This window comes from Ceratotherium simum, chromosome 1 (assembly GCF_057802395.1).
Source record: "Ceratotherium simum simum isolate JZ-2026a chromosome 1, ASM5780239v1, whole genome shotgun sequence".
In the NCBI taxonomy this organism is placed as follows: domain Eukaryota; kingdom Metazoa; phylum Chordata; class Mammalia; order Perissodactyla; family Rhinocerotidae; genus Ceratotherium; species Ceratotherium simum.
Genome location: NC_141900.1, coordinates 68,079,467 through 68,102,256, shown reverse-complemented (window position 1 = coordinate 68,102,256; position 22,790 = coordinate 68,079,467). Strand labels below are relative to the sequence as shown.

Here is a 22,790-nt window from a genome sequence, read left to right as displayed (position 1 = left end):
AATTTGTGCTGGGAGACGATTATTTACATAATTAAAATGTAGGGGGCTGGCCCCATGGCATAGTGGTTAAGTTTGGTGTTCTTTGCTTTGGTGGCCTGGGTTCGCAGGTTCAGATCCCACGCGCAGACCTATGCCACTCATGAGCCATGCTGTGGTGGTGACCCACATACAAAACAGAGGAAGATTGGTGCAGATGTTAGCTCAAGGTGAATCTTCCTCAAGCTAAAAAGAGGAAGATTGGCAATAGATGTTAGCTCAGCACAAATCTTCCTCAGCAAATAAAAAAAAAGGTAAAAACTGTATGCAATAATTCTAGAGCAGAGCTATTGACATTTTAGGCCAGATAATTTTTTGTTGTCTAGGGCTGTTTTCTGTATTGTAGGATGTTAGCAGCATATCTGGCAAACGCCGACTGGATTCTGGTAGCAGCCCCTGCCCAATTTATGTCAAAGAAAAATGTCTCCAGACATTGCCAAATGTCCCCAGGGGAGCAGTGGAGGGAGAGTCACCCCTGTTTGAGAACCACCGATTTTATATATGGTGTATATAAATATATATATTTTTTCACACACATACCTTCTTGAAAAATATATGGTATTATTTTCTAATTTACATAAATGGTTTGGTAATTATATATTGTTATGCATCTTGCTTTGTCCATTGGTTATTATGTTTTTGAGATTCAGCCATGTATATAAATATAGTTTATCTCTTTAACTGCTGTATATTGGGTCACCTTTAAACCATCTCACATTTTATTTCTCTATTGATAGACGTATAAATTGTTTCCAATTTTGCCATAAAAAAATTATTCCTCAGTGAGTATTTTTGTCCATATCACCCTGAGCATGTATGTGATTATCCCAGACATTGAATAAAAGCCCCATAGCATTTGTTCAACTTTATTATAAATTACCAAATTGTTCTTCAAACTGTTCTCCAAAACCTTTGGGATCCTTGAGGCAACGCTTATATTTTAAACATGAAAAAAACAAGACTTAGAGTTTTTTTCAGTTATTACTTTTATGTTTCTTTACTAACAATATTTTTCTGTCTTATTGTTTATATCCCTCATTGTTTTGTCATATTGACTTCAGCGTCAAATCAAATGGAAACCTTTCACATTTGCAATGGAGGCGGGAAATGGATAAGTAGAGGAAAAAAATGAAAGATTTTGATAGTACAGATTTCCCCTGTGCACTGTTTTTTTTTCACCAGCCACCCAAGGAGATGGCTGTTTACCAAACTGATTGTGTTTGGCCCGGGTCCTCGAGCAGGGAAGGCACCTGCGTGTTTGCATGAATGATGGAATTAATTCCAAGATGTAACAAGCAAAAGACAGAGTCCTAGAAGAAGCTTTAAAATACTCCTCCAGCTGGGTTTTTTCTCATCTCCTCTGCGCCTTATGCTTGATTTCCTGATTCTGCCTGTAGCTATAGTCAACCCGGTAATTCCTGATAAGGGAAGGAAGTGTCGACATTTTCCTTATTAGGATGGGTTCCCCAGTGAATTTTGACCCAGTCCTCTTGAGGCCAGCCTCCCAGAGGCCAGTTGTTCGACAAGCAGAGTTGACCCTCTGGGGCAGAGCACCCTGTGCACCATCCCCTGAGGAACACGTGATTTCCTTTATAAGGCCCTTGGAGACTGGAAGAGGTCTGGCCAGTCTGCATTGTAACTGCCATGACACTAATAAGCCTATCTTCCCGACAGCCTCGTTCCCATTAACGAGCTTCACACCCTGAGTCCCAGTAAGCATGCCACACGTGATTTCCACGCCCCATGCATACGCAAGTTTAATTGCCATGTGGTTACCTAAGATGTGAAATGAAGGAGTATGTTGCCTACGAGGATGGCATTTGTGATTCTGTGCATTTCATTTCATCACAGATATTTGTGTCAGTCAAAGCAACATGGAAAGGTATTTGTTTTACTTTATGATTTGGAAGAATAACTGCAGATAAGCAAGCTTTCTCCGGAGTTAAACTTTGTGAGCTTATTTTTATGCTAAATGATGCACATAATGCATGTTAATATTTTGTCAAGCTGAAAAGTATTACTTGCTGAAAGAGACTCTGTTTATAGGCTTTTTAAAGCTACCTCATTCAGGATGCTATAAAGTCCATTTGTGTGTTCATTTCTTCTGTGATTCGTGTTCTGAGTAGGCATCTGTTGATGACCTACTATGGGCAGCGTATTATCACAGTTGCTGGAGCCAGAAAGATGAAGAAGAGGGAGGCCCTATCTTTGGAGCTGTCTGTCAAGTGGAGACAAAGACATGCAAACAGATAGTCACAATGAAAGCAGATAGGTACCAGGCAATATGGGGCAGAGAGGAAGAACTCAATAACCACTTTAGGGAATTTGCATTTCTCCAAAGGAGGAACATTCCCGCGGTATCCTGAATAATGCATGTGAGAGTGACAAAGATGAATGTGGGGGTGGGGCTGATGCTGGGGGTAGACTGGGAGGCGAGGGCATTCCAGGCAGAGGGAAGGGTATGTGCAAAGGCTGGGAGTTGTGAGAAAGCCTGACCTTTTTGAAAGAATTGTTAGTTATTATTCATTCTTGTTGTTGTTTGGTCTGGATGTATTAAAAACACCCATGCCCTGCTCATGGGAATGGTTCATTCAGATAAAATCCCATTATCTCCCCAAATTATGTTGTCTAACATAAGCATTTCAGTCCCCCAGCTGGTGGCCCCCATTACCAATGCTTCATTGATCTGGCCACAGTGACTTCTCTCCAGGGAATGCTTGCTCAGCAAATGTTTTCTTCCGGCCAATTGCATAGAGTCCACACTTTTAGTGAGGCCTCCTGATCATGTGTCCATTTTTGTTTTATTCAGAAAAGATAAAAAAGGAAAAAAAGAGGGGAAGGTATTTGAGCCAAGCAATAGCTTGATTTTTTTTCCCTAGATATTTTGTTTTTTCATCAAGTAACAATTATCCAGCTACCGTCTCAGTCTATTTAGAACAAAAATTTTAAGGCAGCCTTCCAAATCCCAAAGAAAAATATGGAAAAAAGATCCAGGAAACTCTTGGGACTGGAAACTTTTACCTCCTTCTTTTCATACTGAATTTAGAACTTTGCTACATTTCCACATAGAAGCTAGATCTCAGCACTGGTTCACATTCTAGGCCTTGCAGCTGGGGAGTGGTTGAACAGTGTCTTGGATGTAAGAGAACCCTTATGGAAACAACCTGAAGGGCCTGGGGAATTTATTATTTACTAGGTTGTTACTTCCGTTAATACAGAGAAGCATCTCAAGGATACTTTCTTTTCCAGAGATGTCATCATCAGAGGTAAAAATAGCATGAGAACTGTAGGGATGCCCTAGAAAGCTGAGGGAGTGGCAGAGAGTGGCAGTGAGAGGGCAAGGATGAGCAAAGAGCATGGAGTACCAATGGAAACCATGGCGCACCACGTTGGAAATCACTTGGCATGCGTGGCGCAGTCTTGCACCAGGTGGAATGAAGTGAAGGTGAAAGAGAGGAGCTGCCTAGGGTGAAGTTCAGAGATCAGTCTTGGTGGGAGTGGGGAGAGGAGGTTTGTGGAAAGGTGAGGATGGAAAGTGCTGGTTCAAACCTTTCCATGCACTCCTTAAATTGGGTGAGTTTCTGGACTGATTTGAGAAGAAAACTATTATAATTTTAGGGATTCTTTCCCCCCGATACCCTCTTTCCTTTTTCTTTTTTTCCTATTAATAAACTTGTTTTTTTAGAAGAGGTTTAGATTTACAGAAACATTGAGCAGATATTACAGGGAGTTCCAATATACATCCCCTTTTCTGCACACTGTTTTCCCTATTATCAGCATCTAACATTAGTTAGGTACATTTTTTTAATTTAATAAACCAATATGGATATATTATTATTCATTAGCATCCATAGTTTACATTAAGGTTCACTCTTTGCGTTGTAGAGTTCCATGCGTTTTGACAAGCACATAATATCATGTATCCATCATGACAGTATCATATAAAATAGTTTCACTGTGGTAAAAATCCTCTGTGCGCCACCTATTCATCCCTGCTCCAAACCCCTGGCAACCACTGGTCTTTTTACTGTATCTATAGTTTTGCCTTTTCCAGAATGTCATGTAGTTGGAATCAAACTGTCTGTAACCCTCTTAGACTGGCTTCCTTCACTTAGAAATATGCACGTAAGACTTATCCAGGTTATTTCATGCCTTGATAGCTTGATAGCTACTATTGCTGGATTGTATGGTAACACTAAATGTTTAGCTTTGTAAGAAAGTGCCAAACTGTCTTCTAAGGTGGCTATACCATTCCTCCTTGATTTTTAACTTTCCACATGATTTTAGTTTGGGAACAGAGATGATTTGTGGAAAAATGCAGGTGCTACTTAAGGTGTGGCACCCTGATTCTGAAATACTTAGAGAAGTGCTTTGTATTCGGTAGGTTACAGTAGAAGACCTAATCAATAGTGTCTTTTACTATAAGAACATTTATTGTTTATTGAACCAGAAGTCAAGGGCAAGTGGCTTTCATTAAGTAGCTCAAAGATGTCATCAAGGACCCAAGCTCTTTTCTCTTCTGCTTGCCCATACTAAGTATGATGACTTTTTGTCTTTTGCATGTACTTCATAGTCTCAAGATGGCTGCTGTAGCACCAGGCATCATTTCCTCACACACTCAATAGATAGAAAGAGGAAGGCGAAACACAGGCAGTCCTCCTCTCACTTTGTCTCTTTCATCAGAAAAGTGACCTTTAGCAGATTTCCTCTGATGTTTTCGTGGCCTCAAATGGGTTGTATAGTCACTCTAACTGTATAGAGGCTAGGAAGTGGCTTTTTTGAGCCCTTCTAATGTTTGACCAAGCCTGATTCATTTATTCAGTGGACTATTACAGGAGATACTTTTTACTTTTTTGGCCTCATTGTCTTCATTCATCTGGGATATGAGGGCTGGACTGTTCAGTCACTTTCAAACCGTGTTTCCATGAGCCCCAAGTTTCTGAAGAAAGGGGTCCCTGCAGGGAGAATGGGGGTAGAGCAAGCCAGGCTCTGGCCTCTCACTTCTTCCTGGACAAGCACACTTCCAGCTTCCTCTCACGTTAGGGCTCCTGGAGGGTTTCCTTTAGATAAGCGTTCTGCAGCTAGAATTAAGAGTGACAGCATCCTCAGTGAAATGGTGGCGAATGTCTCTTTTGATTCTAAGAGTCAAACTTTTGGATCAAGGTGAGATAAGGCTATTAGTCTCCTCCTAATGCTTTGTAAAATCCTTAGGATTTTTGCCCTGGAAACTACCAAATGCACATGTTGTGCACAGGTTGGAAGAAAATTGGTTTTGTCCTCTGTCCTAAAGGAGGACTTTGCCATTTGTAAGGGGATTTAAATCTTACTTCTTCCTTGACAAGGAGATGGTCTGGAGGAGGAAGATAAGAAGATGGTCAGCATCCTGAGTGTTACCTATAAAAAGTGAAAAGTTTGATCTTTCTTGGTCTTTTCAAACACAGTTAATCAAATGTCCTTGAGTAACTGAAAAGAGTGATTTGTGTTCTCTTCTGTCCTCTTCTAACTCCCTTCCATATTTATGTGAAATTTGTGGACTTTTCAGGTGGGCATTTTATATTTGATGTAGTTATTTCATTTGTGCTATAAAATGTTGTGGGTTTTTAAAATAGATTTCAGTTAAAATGCTTTGTAATCAGCATTTTTGCCCTGAAGTGATTTTGTGAAATTTTAGGCATATAAAAATACATTTAAAAACAAACAAACAAAAAAAAAAACACCTAGGTCTCTGCTCTCTAAGGGTAAATGGGTGAATCTGCTGCTGAGTGAAGCTGATGTGGTTTTTTTTTTTAGGACATGAGACCAGTGGCTTCATAGTTCACAAAGCACATTGGATCTATGGATAATGTGCTGATGCTGATTCCAGCCCAGAATGCCTCTCTGATCCTGGGCAGCATGCTGCTTTTCAGGTCTTGTTGGTACAATATTTAAGTAAAGGAACCCTGCTGTGTGCAAGACAAAGGGCCTCAGTTCTAAGCCAGCACATGCTATCTGGTGTTCTATGTTTACATGTGTCATCTCATTTACAGCGCATAACTCCCTCCAAAATAGGTGTTATCCCATTTTGCAATGAAAGACAGTGAAATACCAAACTTGTGCCGTGTTAAATAGCTAGGAAGTGGCAGAGCTGGAGCTTAAGTCTCCCCAGGAGCCTGAACATTTGCCGCTAAGTCAATTGCTTTGCTCCTCCAAAATTAATTAGCATTTCTCACATAAATGGAGAGAAAAAGAATTGTCATTTTTGGAACACTTTTTTGTGCCAGATAATTTGCATATCTTAAAATAGTTAATCCTCACAACAACCCTAGGGGAAAGAGAGTTTAGGCCGGTACATGGAGTGGGGGTTACAGTATTATCCCCATTTTATGTCCCAGCAAACTGAGGATTGAGGATTGTAGAGGAAATGAGTCCTTCAAGAAAGGACTCATTGTTCTTCCTTGTGAAAGGAAGGACATGTGAAAATCTGCTGAAGCTGTTGGAGTAACGGTATTACAAGAAACTCCAGATAATATGGCTCCTGGCCTCTGTGGATTTATAAAATTCCCCCCAAACAGAGTCACTTAGCTTATTCCTATTAAAGATGCCACAATGCCATGTGTTGTCCAAAAGGGTGGTGAATATTTGTCTACTGGAAGAAAATGTCCTTCTTCTTTTCCTGCACATTTTCACAGTGGCTCATAGTCAAAGCGCTTGGGTTTCCCCTCCGCCTGTGTCGGGCTGGCATTGGGGCTGAAGTGGAGGATATTATGTGCTGGTACAGGGTGACTGTTCACAGGGCTTTCTGAGAGTAGAGTCAGGTGATACTTGGTGGTCCCTCCAGCAAGGACTCATTGGCTGAAAATATTTACATAAAATTTAGATTGACATGCAACAAAATCATCTGACAACCCCCTTCCCCAAGTCTTGGGAGAGAATCATTCGCCCTTCCTACTCTCCTTTCCCCCAAGAGTTTGTTGACTGAGTTGAAGAAAGGACATGAGCTTAGCTCTAATTGTCATGTTCTGGCAGAGCATGGGTGGGCTAGTGACATCAAGGCATGAAGATGAGACAGATCAAGGAGGAGCCAGAATCTGGAATGGCCGTGCCTCTTGGATTGAGGCGTTTCCGGATGGGAGGGCATAAACCCAGCTGGAGACTGAAGCTCTTTGTCTAGCCAAGTGGCAGAATGTGGTATCCAGACCTAAGGGTCTCAGAGACAGATGTCAGGCCAGCAGTTGGCCTGTTAGCTTGGTGAGGGTACACGTGAGGGTGCTGCTCCTTGGTCTCACTAAGCTCTAGCACTCATGAAGCTGGGTTTGGACTGGCTTCCTCTGGTAATTCAGTATATCTCAATATAGAAAGCAGGTTCTGGTTGGAACATGCCAGGAAGGTGAGGATGGTCCTAAGAAGGAGGTCAGAACCTTAATCTGAGGGTGGTGTTTTCCAGAGAGGAGCCAGGAATAGGGACCTTTGAAGGAAGCCTTATTGTGCCTCTGGGTTTTGAGGGGAGGTAGGGGGGAGTGGGAGGGACTCACGCACAGGGCACAAATCTGTTTATCAGGTCTATTGGTGGACTGAGTCTAGGAGAAGTATCAAAGTGCCCCAGTTAAGGTCATCCTTTTTTCTATTTTCCAAGAGGGATTTATGGACGAAGGTGAGGCTGTGACAATGGCAGCAGTAAACAAGAGCTGTGCTGTCTTCTTATCCCTTGCCCTTCTTTGTCATTTCCCCAGGGGAGGAAACTTTTGCCCTTTGGTTTCCTTACTTAGAAAAGTTTTCTTTTGTTGCAAGTGTCCCGGAATCGCATGTCAGGACGTAAATGAAATAATGGAAACAAAGCAGGAAGACAAACAAGGTTGGGGAATTCAGTCCTTTTTGGTTCCTACCTGAGTTTCTTCATCCTGTTACTTGAATTAAGCAGTGAAGAGAGCTTCAGAAGAAAGAACGTGGAATGATCAACTGAATGCTTACATTTCAATGAATATATAGATTGAGTTTTCATGTGAAAGAAACTTTAGAGTACTGGAGATGGGAAGGGAAAATAAAAATGGAAACAATATTGACCTCCTTACTTTCCAGGTGACTGAAAATACTGTTCAAAAGCCTTTACTGCTTTTCATGTACTTACACACCTAAAAAAATGACCCTGGGGGCAGAAAAAGCTAGTCGTATTTACTAGTGTCTGTTATGTGTGAGGGACTGTGCAAGAGTTTGTATGAATGTGAGCTCATGTAATGCTCACAGCAGTCCTAATGAAATATGTGTTATTGGCCATGTTGATGAGAAAACTGAGGCTTAGAGAGGTTATGTGGGCTGCCCAAAGGGAAATCACTGGTAAATGGATCTGAGGGATTCCAACTCTGTCTTCACAAACATGCTGTCCATAACCTATTAGCATGCATACACTACTGAATGGGACTGTCTTACGGATGCCTTTTATAACCATTACTTATACCCTACACATTCTCGATATATTGATTGAAGGATGAGCTTGAACCTTCTTTCAGCTTCTTCAACCTTTGATAACTGAATCTTATTTTTGAGCATGACCGATTTTAAGCATTGTTTTTCAAAGGGAGAGAAAGATAAAGAAGAAATGAAATAATGAAAGTTTATACCATGAAAGGCCAAAAAAAGTATTTTTGCTTTTCTTAGGTCTTATATTTCTTGTCTTAATATATAAGCAAATTAAATTAAATTAAATTGATTATGCATTTTGCACACCTTCTACCCTGTTCATTAGAGCTTAAGACTATGGCTAATTTTATATTTCTAGCCAGTTTATTTCTTTCTGATGAAAATTTCTATCTTCAGTCTATACCATTCTGCCTTTTTTAGGGTTTGGCTATCTGATTTAGGTTAATAATCCTTCACAACGTGATGGAGTCATTTTTTATTTTTCCCTTTTTTCTTGTTTAATGAAAGCATTTGATGCTATGAATTTTCCTCTTTTTATTCCTTTGCCTGAGTCCTACAGGATTTCCTATATAGCATTCTCAAATAATTAGTTTCTGGCTAACATTTACAGAACATCTGTGATATTCTAGTGTAAAGGAAAAATATATATACTGAAAACTTGGACACAGGCAAATAGGCAAAAGGGTGACTGTGTATCCCTTCAAAGTCATACTGGATTATTGTTCCCAGCCAAGGATTATCTAATTCTTTAGGCAGATGTGCCTTTTTTTGCTTTTCTTTGATTAACTATTTACTGTTGGTTAAGATATTTTACAAGTCTGTAAGGGTAGATGAATACCTATAGAAAATATTGCAATGCAAATGATTCTTGTCCATTAAAAACATAATCACAAAAATGTAATTTTGATGCCCTGGAAGGCATTAACCAATTTTTCTATCTACTTTAGCAATCTTATTTCAGCATTCTCTCTTTTAGTGATTATATATAAATGTGTCTCCTCTCCTATAGTCCTCTGAAACAATTTTTCTATCCTGTTGGTTTTCTCATTGAATTAAATACACATTTAATATGTATTCATTTTATATTTGTATGAGGGTCATGTTTTTAACATTTTGAAAATTGCTTTACACTGGGAACAATGTTAGAAGCTGTCACTTATGTCAAAGGAAAACCAGAGCTGGACAGTAGTTAAAGTGGTAAAACTGATTTTACTCAGGAACTATTGCAATAGGGAAAAAGAGGCCTAAGTATAGAACTGGGCTCAATTCTGAATATAACAGACAAAGTGGGGATTCATAGCCAAGGAACAGGTTGGGGGTCAATGGATGGAAAATTACTAAGATAAAACATCAAGAATAGGGGGATTCTTACTAAACTGACTCAACAGGGTTCTTGCTAAAATTGGACTCTACAGGGTTAGAGACAGAAGCCCATGGTCGGACCTAGTTGAGCAGAGGACTCAGAAGAGCCTGACTAAAGTTTAGTCAAGGAGAGAATCTTTGTCACATGCATTATGCAATTTAATCTTTATATAAATCCTCTTAGGTCAGCTTATCATTGTCTCCACTGTACTTAGGAAGAAACAGAGGCTCAAGAGTGTTCAGATGACTTAGTACAGGATGGACAGGGTGTGATGTGGAGGCACCAAGTGAGCACAGGTTTATAGAACTCAAAGTCCACTGCTAATGACACTTCACCATGTTACCCTGAAAACTTACATGCTTCTCACCAAGGAGAGCAACGATAAAGTGCAGCTGAGAGTGACCCACTGCAGTGCATGAAAGAATATAGATAAATAAAAAGAAGAAATAAGTGAAGGAAAAAAGGATGAGTTTGCCCACAAAGGAACTATGATACTGTTGTGTTTTTTCTCCCCTTAGATCAAAAATAAAGTGTGCAGAATGTTTATGCAATTATTTTTACTCATTGTAGCACTGGACGGATTTTACTTGGAAAGTCCCCATCTCCTACCTCAGATCTGAATATTTGCTTATTGGGTGTATAGAGAGAAGTGGCTTAAAATAAGAAGTAGCAGAGGTGCTTGCTTTATGTTAACCAAATAAAACGTTGATAGAATAGAAGAACCATTATTGCTTCTAGACCTTGGCCAAACAGTGAGTTTTCATCTTTCACTATGTAAATGTACAGTTCCTAAGCTTAGCTTTTTAACACCATAGGGTGTTTTCAGTTTTTCTCAAGGATCTCATAAAGTTTCCAAAACAAAATGGGTTATAATTCACTTTACTTAAAAATAAATATATGAGGGGTGTGCCATGAAATTAAGTCAACAATAAGCTGCCTCAACTCCAAAATTACTGGAAATGATTAGGGAAACATAAGTGGTAGGTGGCAGAGAGAGAGGCAAGGATAACAAGTCTTAAAATATCTCTCTCTCATACCGTAAAACTGCTCCCAGCTATGCCCACAATAATCACTGCAGCAGGTAATGTTAGGAACTCAAAAGTAATTAAAATACTAGGGCTGAAACTCAGTACGCCATGGTATCCATCCATAACAGCGAACTCTGTCCTTGAAATACTCTACTAACCGGAACAAGTATAAATTCACTAAGATTCCAGATTTAAGAGGTTGGGAAATTGGTTTTGTCTGGAAGTGCTGAGCTAGCAACACCTACTGTTGTTATGTTCTGGATCCTGATTAAAGGCACCCTCACTCTCATCCACTTAATCCAGAAACTCTCTTGGCCCTTCTGATACTTCTCGCTCCTCTACTTCTCACACTCCTGCAAGATCCCGTGGATACTGCATCCTGTGTTTCTACGGAATCTGGTCCTTGTTTCCTCTGCACTGTTCCTGCCCTAGATTAACCCTCCTCAGCCTCTGGTCTGGAAGATGACTACAGTTGTCTCCTCGTGTATATCCTGTGTACTTAGCTTCCCTTCTGTTCCTCCCTTCCTCCTCTTTGTAGATGGATTCCTCGGATTGCTGTAAAAATATCTCCATGATCTTGCCACTTGGCTTCAAACCCTCTAGTGGCACCCTATGGCTTAATGGATGAGGCGCAGACTCTTGGTGAGTATACCAAGGCCTTTCTGACCTAGCGCCCGCCCACCTCGTTCTCCAGTCTCCCCTCTCCTGTGGCTTACCTTTGCTGTCAGTCTGATCTGGCATCTGTTTACATCTGCTTTCAGGCAGAACATGCCAGACTGTGTGCTGGACTACTTCTCTCTGAACCTGGAGCAGGTCAAGCATCTCCTCAATACTGCGCTGTACCTATTTGTTTATAACATTTCTGTAAGAGACCATGCTGTTCTTTGGGGCAGGACAGTGTCCAATATGTATTGGTGTCCCTGTGCCTAACAGGAGAGAGAGGGTCCTCATAAATGTTTGTGGCTTGAATGAATGAATGAGTGAAATGGGACCTTTCTTGCATGAAAAAGTTAATGCAGCTTACCCCTATTTAGCTGGAAAAATTGTGTGAGAAGGACCTAAGATGTTCTATTTGTCCACGAAAGCATGTCAGCTGTCTTCTTTCCTTTCCTCTACTTTATCCCGTCCCTGTAAACGTATCTCTGTAAATCAGCTGTCATTGCCATCACTGCAGTTCCCTCCAGGGAGGAGGCAGAGCAGTGGAGCACTGCACCTGATAGAGGGCAGAGAAGGTACAGACCAAGGTAAGCCCAGGCCATCCCTAGATTAGCTGGTCCTTGGGGTAGGCAGGCCAATCTTCATGGACTTGTGGGGATTTGAGCACTTTAAAAACAAGCTGGGAAAAGAAATGAACATTTCCAGCCATGAGACAAATCAAAATCATGCACCACCTGATAACGTGCAAGGAAAAGGAGGCAGCATCACTTCTCCATGATTTTCATAGCCTGAATCTCATCAGAAGAAGCATCAGACAAAGCCAAATTGAGGGACTTTACACAAAATAAACAGCCTGTAATCTTGAAAACTGTCGAAGTCAGAAAAATCAAGGAAAGACTGAAGAAAGTGTTTTAGAATGAGGGAGGCGAAAGAGACATGACAGATAAAAGCACTGTGTGATTCTGAACTGGATCTTTTTGCTCTAAAGTACAGTATTGGGACATCTGGTGAAATTTGAGTGGGGTCTGAGGAGGAAAGGAAACATATATTAAATGTTAATTTCCTGATTTTGATGATTGTGTTGTGGTTATGGAGGAGAATATCATTGTAGGAAATGCACGCTGAAGTATCAGTGAGTAATGGGGCTTCAGGTTGGCAAGTTACTTTCAAGTGGTTCAGAAAGGAAGGGTTTTTGTAGTATAGTTGCAATTTTTTTTGGTAAATTTGAGATTGCTTCAAAAGAATTTTTTTAAAAGACAAAAGTCAGTAAACAAACTTGGACTTTCCCCATGGATAAGTTGTCCTGATGATACGTGACTCGCTCTGTATTATATACTGATGGAATTGTGCAGAAGAGGGGCCTTGGTTTTCCTTGATATGAATTGGGGGCGACGAGGGGGTGAAGCAGAGGGACATGACTGAGAAGAAACCTACATCCTGTCTCAACAGCAATCACCAGGTGGCCTTCCCTGAAAACAGGCTTAGGAGACAGACTGTTGGCTCCAGGAGAGCAGAGCTACCTTCCAGGGGCAGGTGCAATTAGCAGGTTTCTAGGGACTGGGAGCAAGATGCCAATTTGATGATTTACTGTGAGAAATGTAATCAAGGCCACTGGCACTCTTTGTCTAGCAGATATCCTCCCTGTAGCAAACTTCAAGGGAAGCCGGGTGGTAATCAGGAAAGTGCTAGGTAAACAAGGAATCACAGTGAGAAGAGCTGGCCAGTGCAGTCAGAACATCCAGGGCCATCCAGCGAGGGCTGCCTGATTCCTCCATCCTGCATGGGAGCCTCACACGTGGCAGTGGGATGTGGAGGCGTGAGTCTGGGGCAGGGCTGCCCTCCCTTGGGTAGAGCTGGGGTGGCCTCCCAGGCCCAATTTTGTTCTGCTTTCGTGGTTGGCCACCTCTCCTAACTGACGTGTTCTTTCTCTAGATATGGTAATAGCCTCAGCCACATTGTGGACTCGTCTTTGCGTGTCTGTGATTCAGCGTTGACTCTTTCTGGGTTGATTTTAGACATTCACTCTGAGAGGCATATACCACTTTATTTGGGTTCCCCAGAGATCCTCCTTGCCACTACTGGCCACGTGGGAATTTGGGTTAGAGAGGGGCTGCTCTCTAGAGGAGCAACTTCCCTCTCTCTTTTTATTTTTTTTAAAGTCTGGAGCCCTGTAAAAGGAAGGAAGGACTCAAAAAAAAAGGGCTTACCTTCTTGAAATATCTTGTTATTTCCAGAGTTCTTTAACTTCCTTGGGTTGCAGACTTTCTTTTAGAGATTTAACCAAAATGGGTATTTTTTCCCTTTTGAGAACAGTGTGCCCCCCTGCTGTGAACCAAAGGTATTCAATTAGTCCATGCAGGGCTGTTGTCTGTGTATGGAGACTCACTTCTCTTTCCACAACTGAATAGTGCTCTCTCAGGGGTGGGACCCACCCCCTTCAATCCCCCTCCCCGGGAGGGTTTGCTTTTCTTTCTCGCACAGGTGGCCTGTCTCCTTCAGGGCACTTTAAGGCCCGTGGGTACTTAACCCTGGGATCTCTGGTCCCAAATGTCTCCTTATGTAAAAGCCATTTGTTTCCTGGTGAGTGTTACATGGGGTTGCCCGAACCTTGCGGCTCTAGAGTGCTAGAGCCTGTTTTTGAAGAGATGCCTAAAACCTGAAACCTGGAACCCGGCCTGCCGGGTCAGCCTGCAGCAGAGAAGCGTGGTTCTGTATGGCTCATTGGTTAGAGACCAGCCAACAGGGTCTGGGTCCTTCTGTGAGTGATGAAGGCTGTGGGTGTTCTCAGACATGAATACCTGTATTCTTCTTCAAAGGAAGGTTAGAAGGTTTTGATTTTTACAAAGGAAGTATATATACATGTATGGACTGGTCCAACTTAAGGATCTTCAATTTAGTGTCATTTTATATTTGTTTTCTCCTTTGCACATACCATTATAAGGCCTTTCACACAAATGCCTTTATAAACGGTACCAGAACATGCCTGGTTGGGTGTTTCTATACTGTGGACTTTGAACCATGTGTTCAGTTGGGGACGGGGAAACAGCGTGTACAGGGTCACTGGGTCAGCTGGTGAGTCCTAGCTTAGCCATCTGTGCTCTGTGGCAGATGTCGGCCATCAGACCGTCATCTCATCTAAAAGTGCTACCTCGTGAAGAGCTCCTGGCCCTTAGCACCTGGTGGACAGAAACAGTAGCTTGGAGGGTGGGGTGGTGAGCACCTGCAAGGCTCAAGGAACAGAGACTTGGTTTCCATTTTCAAACAAAGCAAAATCAAAAGCCCCCTGTGAATTCTGGCATTAGTCTTTGCCATCTGTTTGATTTTTTTACTGGGTCAGGGGCTGTGATGAGTACCAAACTCTGTGGACCAGTGAAAGGATTAGAAATAGAATCACCTGAAACATGCTATTCAAAGCAGGTAGGGCCTGTGGTCTGCTTAGGGACTGTAACTTTCACTTTCACTCTGTCCCTGGGCCTCCTTGCATCTGGGAGACAGAAAAAGAAAGAAAGAAAGGCAGGCTGTAACAAGAAATGTGCTCCTTGGGGTACCCTACCAAGCTGTGCCTCTGTCAGTCAGATTTCCTGTTTGATGGAAAGAGTTCTGCCCTCTCCAGCTCTGCCAGGCATTCCCCTTGGCGAGGGGGCATGGGCTTCATGTGAAACTGATCCCTCACCACGCAATGACACGAGCTGACAGCTGTGTAAGGAAACGCTCCCTGTAATGGGCTTCGGGTCCCTGCTCAGTCAAGAGGCAGACTTTTTACTCCCAGTGACAGCTGCAAATTACAGATTTATGGTGAGGCACTAGCTCTGAATTCCAATTACCATTTGAGTTTCAAAGGAGTCTACATTGCCATGTCTATGGTACATTTTTACAACTTGCTGCTGTGATGGCTGATACACAGCCATCCCCTGTTACCAATATTTATAACGAAATGATTTGCAGAATGAGAGCCCAGGTGATACATACTTAAGGCTTTGCTCTTTGGGGGATGAAAGTGCCAGGGATTCTGCTTTGAATTTCAAGAGGTGAGAAAGGCAGGTGGGGTGGGGAAGGCTATGAGATTTTGGAAGTTGGGTGACACCCGTGAGGCTGTGGAAGGCATGTATTTCTGTTTACAATGATTAATTTTTGTCTCAGAGAGCAGCTCTCCTGGATGAGGGTAGCATGTGCCAGAGAGTTAATAAAGGATTCGGCGGACGCCCGAGCTTCATGCTTTATGCACACCCACACATGGAGGTGGAAGCATTCGGTTCCACACTCCTGACAGTCTATTTCCTGTGGTTGAAGGATGGCTGGATTCGCTATTGTAAGAGTAGGATATTGAGGATCTGAAGACTAGCATGTCCCTTGAGCCCAAGCTATCATTCTTGCCTGTTAATGCTCCACAGGGTGGCAGGATGGAAGGTGCATCTTCCAACTTGACAATTCGTGACTCTTAGAGACTCTTGCAGAGCTGAGATGTTTTAGCAAGGGGTAAAGTGTACAGATTTCGAATAACAACTTCGTTGCTTCTGTTAGAGGAAATACACGTGTCTGTCCACATGCATGTCAGCATGATTAAGGAAAAAATTTTGAAGTTTTAAAATAGACTTTTAAAAACATTACTCAGACAATTAGTGCCTTAAAAAAAATCCTCCGTCTGAACTTTGAAAATCTTTTTCTCTACTCATAAAGGAAAGGTCTCATGTGGCTGTTTTGCTTAATGTGGGCTGGTTTTATTTTGGACTCTTTGAGACCCAGCGTGAAGGCTAAAATTCTGCTATGTGGACGAGTAGAAACGAAAGGAATGGCGAGGTTTTGGTTGTGCTAAATTAAAGTGACAAGGCACAGATAACAGGGCATGGCCGTGCCCACAAATTAGCCCTCTCTAATTTGCTGCTGTGGAAAGTACTGCTTTGGTGTTGCATTGTAATTTCTTTCTTGAATTAAAAGTTTAAAAAAGAAAAGTCTAGTTTTCTCAAAAGGGAAAACTTTAAAAACATAAGCCTTTCAGGATTGAAATGGCCCATGGTTCCCTGTGTTCAGGGAACTCTTGAAGCAAGTCCTGCTTCAAAAATATGTAAATTACATGGCTTTCTCTTTAGAAGTGACACTGTGTGTGTTGGATTATTTTGTGTGCTACTTAAAGGTATCCTTTTCCAAAGTTTTTGTTGCAATTCAGAATGTGTATTGTGTTGAGCAGGTGATAGCTGTATTTTGTGTGGTCTCTTCTGTAAATAGTGTACCGTGTCTTGTACGGAGTGGATTTCTGATGGGTGAGGGGAGTGAAGGAGGCCAAGGTTACTGTCTCCAACTTCTGTTCAGTTCTAGGCACTAGCTCAATATGGATGGGAAGCCAGGATGATATTTGGTTTCCCTAGCCACAACATGTCCTGCCCCAAATTTTAATATTTCTTTTTCCCAAATCTCAACTTCCCAGAGGACCAAAATATCATTTTTTGAAGTGTGGTGGCACATGAATTATTATATTACAAAAAATCGGCTACATAGCTTGCAGAAAAAAAATCAGGATTGTTTATTACAGCGCAGTAAAAAATTGCGATTCATGATAATTTATCTTTTATTGTCAGTTTCTATGAGCGTTTGCTCAAAGAGAGACCCACTGCCTCCATATCAGATTGTCCCCTCCTGGGTGCTGACACTCTCACCCTCACATGAGGCTCTAATTCATCACGGCTCATTCCATACTTAGACATTTAAGATGTTTCCTAAAGTGTGTTCCACAGATCATTAATAGATGCAATGTTTAAACGATTCCATGGCCAAATAAATTTGAGAGACATTAGGGTAAACAAGGCCAACAGATTGCTTTACTGAAGGACTTTTCCAGGCCTTTAACATACAAATGTGCTTTGTGAATTGTCGCAAGAGCAAGTGGTATAGACATGTGGCTTCCCATAGGAGTATGTTCTTAAGTGTATCCTTGGGGAGCACTGCTTCAAAGCTTGGCTCCACGTACCTGTCATGGGTTGAATTGTGTACCCCCCCAAAAAAGATATGTTGAAATCCTACCACCCCACCCCCAATCCCTCAGAATGTGACCTTATTTGGAAATAAAGTCCTTGCAGATGTAATTAGTTTGGATGAGGTCATACTTAGTAGGGTGGGCCCCAATCCAGTATGACTGTGGTCCTTATAAAAGGGAGAATTTGCACACACACACACACACACATACACACACATGCACACACACTAGGACAGGGCCATGTGAAGATTAGAGTTAAGCTGTGACAAGTCAAGGAACTACCAGAAGCTGGGACAGAGGCCTGAAATAGATCTTTTCTGAGTGCCTTCAGAGGTAGCATGCCTCTTCTGACATCTTGATCTCGGACTTCTAGCCCCCAGAACTGTGAGACAACAAATTTTTGTCCCTTAAGTCACCCAGTCTGTGGGCCTTTGTTATGGCAGCCCTAGTAAACGTTGCCGTTCTAGTAACCACATCCCTAGTTCTAGAAGCTTCTTAGCCAAGCTCTTCTCTGGTCTTTTCTGTATTGTGGATTCGCTCTTTATATGTACTGTTTGTGGTACTTCCACTAGGCCCTGAACTTTCTTCCCATTAACCTGAAACAGTAGTTTCTAACTCTAGCTATACACTGGAATTACCTATGGAGCTTAAAAAAATACTAATGCCCAGGCCCCACCCCAGGTCAATGAACTTAGAACCTGTGGGAGTAGAGTTCAAGTATTTTCTTTAAAAGCTCTGCAGGTGATCCTTATGTTCACGCAGGGTTAAGAACCACTGAAGGAAGCAAGGGCTAAGCTATGTGTGTGTTGATAGGTGAGGAGGGCTGGGTGAGGGAGGCACCAACCAAAATTCAGCAGGGGATGGTGGGTCCCTTGTTGAAGCCAAAGACCACTCATCCTGGGAGTCTCACAGACCTGGGTTTGATCCCTGGATCTTCCACTTGCCTGCTGTGACTGTGTGCACGTCATTTAGAGGCTCTATTCTGTGGCCTCCTCATTTATACATTATGATGACTACCCAATAAGGCTGTTGTGAACTGTCTTAGTTCCTTTGGCCAGCTGTAACAAACTGCCATAGACTGGGTGGCTTTTAAACAACAGAAATTTATTTCTCAGTGTCTGGAGGCTGGGAAGTCTAAGATCAAGGCGCCTGCATATTCAATGTCTGGTGAGAGCTTGTTTCCTGGTTCATAGCCCATTTCCTGGTTCATCTTGCAATGTCCTCACATGGTGGAAAGGGCAGGGGAGCTCTCTGGAGTCTCTTATATAAGGGCACTAATCCCATTCATGAAGGCTCTACTATCATGACCTAATCACCTCCCAGAGGCCCCACTTCCAAATGACATCATATTGGGGATTAGGTGGGACAACATAGGGATTTGGGGGACACAAACATTCAGTCTATAACATGAGGGTTCAGTGATAGGCTGTGTGTGAAGGCATTGAGTCTAGAGCCTGGGAGATAAGCATAAAGACTATTGAGAAACATATCAGGAGACTCTGCAATCCTCTTCTCAGCCCCTTCCTCCTCTTCTCAGTGAGTCTCCCTCAGCAGGAAGAATCTGCCCCTGCTCCCTTGTGCCCATTATCCAAACCTATCCCTTGACTCCTCTTTCCTAATTCCTCCCTCCCTCCCCAACCACCGGCTTGTAACAATCGCAACATTCAATAGGCTTCCAAAGTAATGCATTTTTGGTCTGCACACCCTTTCTTCACAAATAAAAACACTCTGGTTAAGAAAGCGTGCTTATTTTTTTTTTTAGCAAGTTTTTTTTTTTTCTGTGTGAGGAAGATCAGCCCTGAGCTAACATCTGATGCCAATCCTCCTCCTTTTTTGGCCAAGGAAGATTGGCCCTGGGCTAACATCCGTGCCCATCTTCCTCTACTTTATATGGGATGCCACCACAGCATGGCTTGACAAGGGCCATGTTGGTGCGCGCCTGGGATCTGAACCTGCGAACTCTGGGCCACTGCAACGGAGTGCGCACACTTAACTGCTACACCACCAGGCCGGCCCTAAGTGTACTTATTTTTTAAGGAAGTGGGCTCCAGGGCTGGAGATGAGGTCACTGTGGCCCACACCACTGTGGGCTGCAGGCACTGCCTGTATAGGTGAAGTCATACCTAGCCAAGAGCAGGCAGCTAGAGCGTGGCATCTGAAGTACTGCCCAGGAGCCCTCAAATGGAAGAGGGTCCTAGATCTTCAGTTAATAGGTAGCTCAGCCTCTTGCAAGAGCTTTCTGGCTCCTGGCTCTGAATCAAAATCAGCTGTGGAGTGCTTAACACTGGGAATGCCTGATGAATCTAGATCTGCAGTGCTTGGACCTGGCATTTGGAGTTTCAAAAGCTCTACAGGTGATTCTGATGCAAGGATAGAGTTGCCTCCCTGCATATTCTGTGTGTAGTGTGTGTGTGTGCATGTGTTGCACCACGTGGAAAGCTAGGCACTCATTCAGTGCTTCATTCAACATGTTTATTAGGTGCCCATATGTGCCAGGCCCTCTTCTAGATGTGGGGATACAGTTATGAACCAAACGCTCATGCTTGCTTGGAGCTTCTTTTCTAGTGGAATCCAGAAAATAAATAAGCAAATGCCTGAGATGATGTCAGGCTTTGAGAAACACCCGCAAGAAAATAAAGCAGAGGAGGAGGAGGGAAGGACAGGGGCATCATTTTAGGTAGGGGTTGAGGCGGGCTTCCCCAAGGAGGCGACATTGGAACCTGAGTGAAGAGAGGGAGCTGGCGCAGGGGAATCTGGGGGGAATGTTCTAGGCAGAGGAGCAGCCCAGTGCTTGGTGTGCTGGGGAACAGCAGGGCTAGTATGGCTGGAGTGGAGGGAGAGACAGAGAAGGAGGTGCAGAGAGGGGCTGGAGGCCAGACCTTAGATGCTGAGCCATAGATATGGTTTTGAATGTTTTTTTAAATGTGATGGGATGCCTCTGAAGGTTTTGGGCAGGGGAGTGACATGATCTGATTACGTCTTAAATGGATCATTCTGAAGAATTGACTATTGTGGGCAAGAGTAGAGTCAGGGAGACCAGATAAGAGGTAGATCTTCAGGCATTGTCCCAGATAGTTTATGCATTTGCTGCAGGAAAAATATTAAACCAAACCTTGAAACTAATTCCTAGGCGGTGTTGACTATGCTTAGAACTTAAAAGCAAAGTATAGAATGTACACTTTTTGTACTTTGTCAAATAATTCTGTATATTTTCAAATATGATATCTTCAATGTTGTTTGAACAAGGTCACAAGTTCAAATAAATTTGTATGCATTTGTATTCGTGTCTTCTTTTGTGTGCAACCCTTGCTAGTTTTATTATAGATTAGAGTGAAAGAAGTAATTTGTCAAATTTCTGAGGCAGCCTTTTGAGTAGATTTAGAATTTAGTGTTTTCCTGCCAATTAAACAAATAGAAAATATCCAGTTTTTCTGCAATTTAATTATTTTGCTCACTCTGGTTTATAAATGTTGTATCTTTTCCAATGACTTGCACTTTTAATTTCTATTTGTATCACTTCATTAATCTTGTTTGAGTATAAGTAATTAAATGTGTGTTATGGACTGAATGCTTATGTCCCCCCAAAATGTATATGTTGAAAGCCTAAGCCCAATGTGATGGTATTTGGAGGCAGGTAATTAGGTCATGAGGGCGGAGCCCTCATGAATAGGATTAGTGCCCTTATAAGAAGAGGCCAGAAAGCTAGCTAGCTTTTTCTTTTTTGCTGTGTGAGGGTACAAGGAAAAGTAGGCATTCTGCAAGTCAGAAGAGGGTTCTCACCAGAATCCAACCATGCTGGCACCATGATCCCAGACTTCTAGCTTCTGGAATTTTGAGAAATAAATTTTTGTTGTTTGTAAGCCACTTGGTCTATGGTACTTTGTTATAGCAGCCCAAAAGGACTAAAAGACAGTGTGCGCATTAGCATATCATTCATATGTGTTTGTCTTCAGTATGTATGACCAAAATAGGTACTGGCATTCAATGGATTGTTTAAGCAACATATTCTATACATACTACAAGTAAAATATAGAAGCCAGCAAAACCTATAGATTTCAAAATTTACCTAAAACTAACATCATTTTAAACGTTGTCTAAAATAATTTTCAGTTAGATACTATTCTTGTAACATGTGTAATGAGATAAAAAGGAAAGCTGCTAGAAACATTGTACTCAGTAATAAAAGGAATACTTAAATAGGTAGAACATAAAGAACTCCCAAATAAAATCTCTGAAAATGTAACAAAAAATACAGGCAGTAGAAATTATACACTTATAATTCACAAATGGAACTTCATTTGTGAAGCATGTTGAAATTTGTGTGTCAGATGCCCTGTAATGTAAATGACACGTAAAAATTTATGAACTCACCAGGCAGACACAATCTTAGGCAAGTGCTCAAAGTTGACATCACTATTAATGGGACAAACCAACTGTATGTGCCTCCTGATATGAGGAGTGAATTCACTGCTGTCATATTTCTGCCCCAAATCCATAAGCAGAATCTTGTTACAAGGAGACATTAGGTAAAGCCAAATAGAAGGACATTCTACAAAATAACTTTTGTAGATTTTTCCTGTACTCTTCAAAAATGTCAAGGTCACAAAAAACAAAGAAAGGCTGAAGAACTATCCTGGATTGAAAGAGACCAAAGAGACAGACAACTCAATGCCATAAATGATCCTGGATTGGCTCCTGGACCAGGGAAACAAATAATTTGATCTTTTACAATAAAGGAAATAATTGGAACAATTAGTGAAATTTGAATAGGGCCTGTAGATTATATAGCAGTGTTGTATCAATTTTAAGTTCCTGATTTTGATAGTTGTGCTGTGATTATGTAGGTGAATGTTCTTGATCTTCAGAAATACACATTGAAGTATTTAGGGTAAAATGTTATCACATTTGCAACTTACTTGGATGTGGTTATAGGGGAGGAAAAACAATTCTTTTTCCTCTATGCCCCTAGCTTCTCTGGCTCGGGCCCTGCAAATTAGACTGACAAAAGACAGAACAAAGAGAGAAAAACTAACAGAAGTTTATTAACATATGCAGCAAACATACACATGGGAGAAACTCAGTGATGAGTAACTCAAAGAGGTGTTTAGAACTTGGGCTTATATAGCATCTTAACAAAAGAACAATGAATTTTAGAGAAATGACAAGACAAGGAAAAGGATTTTAGGCTTTCAAGTGTGGCAAACTGTGGGAAGGTAAATACGTGGGGAAACTAATGGAAGATAAGGGTTAATGTGGTAAGGTTCATTGGTGCAGGTCCATCTCGGGGCCATGTCGTCTCAGGTGATAAGACTGTTGTCCCCTTCTTGGTATGGAAAGCGGGGGA

The 22,790-nt window shown here is 41.9% G+C and overlaps 1 protein-coding gene across 1 annotated transcript in view; it reads left to right on the top strand.

The window, feature by feature from the left end:
• ELMO1 (engulfment and cell motility 1) overlaps positions 1-22,790 on the top strand; it is a 536,712-nt gene that overhangs the window by 39,569 nt on the left and 474,353 nt on the right. The window lies entirely within an intron of this gene.